Here is a 5,114-nt window from a genome sequence, read left to right on the forward strand (position 1 = left end):
GTATAGTATAATTATATTATATTCATGTGTTCATAGTAAGGCGAACTAACTTATATTGTGTCTAACAAGTGTGGGAATACATAAAGTATTATGTGAATACTCCTTTATTAGAAATAAATATATTATTTCGACAATCATCTTTTATTTCGATTCTTTTTAAATTTACATATAAATTCCCGAGCTAGGTATTAGGTACCTACATACAGTTAAATCTTCCTACAACCTACATTTAGTCAATTTACAGATGTGCAAGTTTCATGCAAAAGTTTCAAAAATAGGAAATTAAGGAAACTTTTATTTTGTAAACGGAACATTTTGATTTCGAAGATCCGAAATGTTGCAATATCGGAGTACCATTTCCAATACAAAATGAACTCACATACGTGTTATTGACGGTGAATGTGTTAAGTACATCGAGATATACGTCCGGGGCCTACCGCGAAAACCGAAATTCGCAAACTGCGGTATCTTTCTCTTTTACTGCAATGAAGGCGCAATTAGAGTGTCAGAGAGAGATGCCCACAATTTGCGAACTTCGATTTTCGCGGTTATAGCCCAGTTCATCCCATCATCGCCTGTTAGGGTTGCCAGATGATCGGGATTTGGCGGGATTCTCCCGATTTTTAGCGTGTTCCCGATTCCCGACAAAGTGAAAACTGTCCCGAAAAACAGCTTCACGCTATAAAACAATAATTTCAAGTTCCGAACTGTCGTCGAGCGAGCAAGCGACCCGCGTCGAGCCCGTCAGCGCGCGCGCCCGGCGCGCGTGGCGAGATTGGTCAGAGCAGCTGACGTAGTGCCAATAATGTAAAATGTCGTTGTTTTTAATACAATTACTTTAATTTGAATTTTTTTTTCCCGACTTAAGTCCCAAAATCCCGAAAAAAATATATTTTTTCCCGATAATAGCGCCTTTCGATCTGGCAACCCTATCGCCTGTGCCTGCCGGCTTCCCGCCTATTTTGCGGTACTAACACCGTGGCTATTTTGCCTCTATGGGTGCATGCGGCATACGTTGACATTATTATAGTTTGTAGCTTTCTAGTAGAGCCCGAAGGCTTATCCTATTGTCTATTGTTCAGTAATACCGCACGTGCTACTTACCTGCAAAAAAGGGTCCTAATTATTCTATTTGGCACCTGAGCGCGAGCTAGTCCAACGCTCAAAAAACCAGTGTAGGTGCGCTCTCCGATAACGCGCCTTTGTTACGTATCTTGATGACACATTTTAGACTGGTTCTGTAGCGTTCGACTCGCCGGCACTCAGTAACCGAAGTACCGATTTTTTATGCAGGTGGTTGTGGCACGTGGCACGAGCGGTTTTACTTAACAATAGACAATAGGATTAGCCTTCGGGCTCTATTGTGGGCACTCTTGACCAGTGTTCTCCAGGCCGCTCTGTCCTGGGCTTAGTGCATGCTAGCCTGCAGTGTGGCGTTTCTGACTATAGTTCGTTTTTTTAGCATTAGAAATAAGTAAACAATCTTGATGTGTCTTTTATTTGAAAAACACATTTTAAAAATAAGTTACGGCAAATATGTAACAATTATGAATTCTGCCTTCATAAGTAATAGTTACTGATTTTTAAAAAGCGTTTTTCAATTAAAAGACATGTCATGATCGCTTACCTTCTTTCAAGTTCTTTCTAATGCTAAAAAAAACGAACTATGTTATTGTCCGCCCAAAGTGTGGACATACGTCCATCCCTACGCTACATATGTTAATATTATACAATCAAAAATATTTGGAAATATCGGGTTTAGCCTTGATCGAATGGATAGGGTGAATCTTGGAAATAAAATAATTAAAGAAAACTGTCTTTTCACTCGTTATTTATATTTTATTAACAATAACAACTTAATTATTTGTATAAATAAGGCACATAATAAGCGAGTATTTTGATATCAAATAAGTCGTCAGGTGCTTCTAAAAATCACTTTTATTGCACATGACCCAAACAAAACATATAATAAAATATAAAATGATTTTACATAAAATATTGCACAACCCGATTAAAATATAAGTCATAAAATGTTTTTTTTTTTCACAAATTGATTTAAAGTATATTAAAGATATTTTTTTTATTATCCGTAATAGGTATAATTAGTATGTCTGATTATATAAATCGATCGAATCTCCAAAAAACGACTAGCAATTACTCGCCATTATTATAATTTAATAATAATAATAAGTTAGTTAATAAACAAAAGGCACATGTTTCTAAATAAATGATGGTTAATTTCGTTAACTTTTCTTATAAACATTTGAATTAATACAGCTTACACAGCAAATCAAGTTGTAATGATTGGCAAGATAAAATTAAGACAAATTTACCTAACTAGCGACCCGCCCCGGCTTCGCACGGGTTAACAAATTATAGGTACATAAACCTTCCTTTGGAATCTATCTATTGAAAAAAACCGCATCAAAATCTGTTGCGTAGTTTTAAAGATCTAAGCATACAGACAGACAGCGGGAAGCGACTTTGTTTTATACTATGTAGTGATGTAAAATGTCGTTTTATAGCATCAACCGATTTGACAGCTGAAGTAGGTAGGTAGCGTTACATTCACGCTGAATATCAAACGCGCTGACTGTCAGCGCTATTTGCTGCAGCTGTCATTTGGGCATTATAATGCACTAAAGTGTCATTCTATGGAACTTACTATCTAGGTAAGGTAGGTTGCCGAGATCCCCGAAATATGTATACATATATAAATAAATAAATATACCTACAAGAATTGCTCGTTTAAAGGTATTAATATAGATAGATATTTAGCAAGTTCCATATAATGACACTACTACATTTTGCATACCTAGTTTTTTGTGGACCTATATACCTACTCGTATGCTTTAAAATAATGTCACACAGTCCGTCTAAGATAACTTTGCACCGACATGAACAGAACAAAGTAAGGAATGTCATTATAAACGTCATATTTTAATAGAACTATTACACTTTGTCATTGTTAATGCCATGAAGAGTTTGCTTAGTCCGACTATAACTTTTTAATGTCATTATAGTGGTCAACGCAAACCGCGGCCCATCTAATAAATTGCAAAAGTTTAGTAACATTCAAGCTTCCGGTAATATTTAGCCATTTTGACACGTAATAGACCTAATCTAATAGACCATCGTCTAAACCACGCACTTTCTTTTTTTTTACTGGGGTCAAAAATCGTAAAATTTCTAAATGTTGCCTACATCTTGAATTTTTAATGAGCCATAAAAACAAAACCCGTTTTTGCGTAACTAATTTTAAAATTAAGGTTTCGAGGTTTTGAAATGATTATGCATTAATTGATTGATAATTAGATTAATTAGTGTACATTTAGTTGAAAGAAAATTTTGAAATTAGAATTTTAAATGTGGAAGCTTGTAATTTGCATTTAGCAGATAAGTCTATCAACCTATGTATATTAGGCAGTAAGCATCCCGAATAAAATAAAATAAAATAAAAAAATCTTTTAGAAGGTACTTTTTCCTCCCCAGTTAACTCACTCACTTTGACGATCAATCGTCTTTTGTGTAGGAATTAGGATATTCATTCGATGCCACTATCGAAAATATATGAATATCCTATCGTAGTACACTCTGTCAATTCAAAATCTGTTAAAAGTTATGACCCAAACGTTACAGATAATCGCATGTGATTTGCAATACATTGCGGCATATGGTCGATCGATTGTATTCGTTGCTCCTACTTAGCCAGCAATCATCTAAAATCTCATGTCATTTGTTGCAACGTCTGTAGAAGCCTTTAACTTGGTCCGAATCTATAACAATAATTGTTGCACAGATAAAATTAACCTTTCCAAATATGCAACTTATCTAAAGCTTTGGTTTCCTCCGAAAGCGGTGCCGTCATATAGCGGCCGTCTCCATACAAATACTACGACATCCATATTTAGCCATATTATTTAGTATGGAGACGGCCGCTATATGACGGCACCGCTATCCTAGGAAAACCGATCTTAATAATCTCTCTCTGATCGCCGTATAATGTGATACGCCTAATAGGTAAATGTAGGTTGTATTGTTAAGCTCAATATAAAACGGAAGTCCATAATAATTATAATTACGCAAAAGTTATGTAATGAACAGTAAACGACGACATACAAGTAATGTACACCATAAATGCCGCACTTACTTTCACGGTTTCTCTTTCCACAAAATAACTTGCACATATTATTTGCCGTTCTAAGGTTTGGCGGGAAATGTTTATAAATTTTGCCGCCTTTTTCTCAATCGCCATTCGCTCGTTTGACTTCGACTGAATTGCATTCAGCCAAGATTTTTTTTAATTCCACTATTTTTAATGTTTATTAATTTAAGCATTGTGTTAGTTTAAGATATTATTTGTATAGTGAATAAATTATATCGCTCTTGTTTGTATCATTTTGTACTAACATTCCTAGTTTCTAAAATAACGAACTTTGTATCACAAAATTATTTACAGGTTTATGCTTATTTTAAGTTTAGAAAGTTAGTGCTGGGAAACAAGTATTTTTCATGTGCCTTTATGAATACCTATATTAGGTATCCATGTTATGACTCAGTCGAGTCGTTTGCAATGTAACGAAGGCGTAGCTAAATTGCAATATGCTTAGTACTTATTTCCCAGATTTCTAAACTTTCTAGACAAACCAGCATAAAAATGAAGTTTATTTTAAGCGTGGAAATTAAAATAAAATAATGAATACCTTTTTTTAAAGTTTTAAAAGATAATCCTTTAAGACAAATTGTCAATTTATATGATCTGGAAATCAGTTTTATTTCATTCACGGGGCATTTTAAATTCCACGATTAAAATACCTATTTTAACAACGTATTCTTGGATAGATTTTATAACAACTTTTGTCACTCCTGTGGACCATAGCTTACAGCTCATCTCACAAGTAATGATTTTATCACGCACATAAAAGGAATACTCTTATGAGAATAAGGGTAAGGACCACCCTACACTAGCGTCTCTTGAGCGTTGGCGTCTAGTCAGCGCTATGCAAAATGGCGTCCCTTGGCAGTTGCGTAGAGTAGCCTTAGATTTGACTAGACGCCGACTTTCGGGAGACGCTAGTGTGGCCCTAAAGGGCTTTATAGCCCTTAACTTGAGT

The sequence above is a fragment of the Cydia amplana genome, chromosome 23, assembly GCF_948474715.1.
Source record: "Cydia amplana chromosome 23, ilCydAmpl1.1, whole genome shotgun sequence".
NCBI classification, from domain to species: domain Eukaryota; kingdom Metazoa; phylum Arthropoda; class Insecta; order Lepidoptera; family Tortricidae; genus Cydia; species Cydia amplana.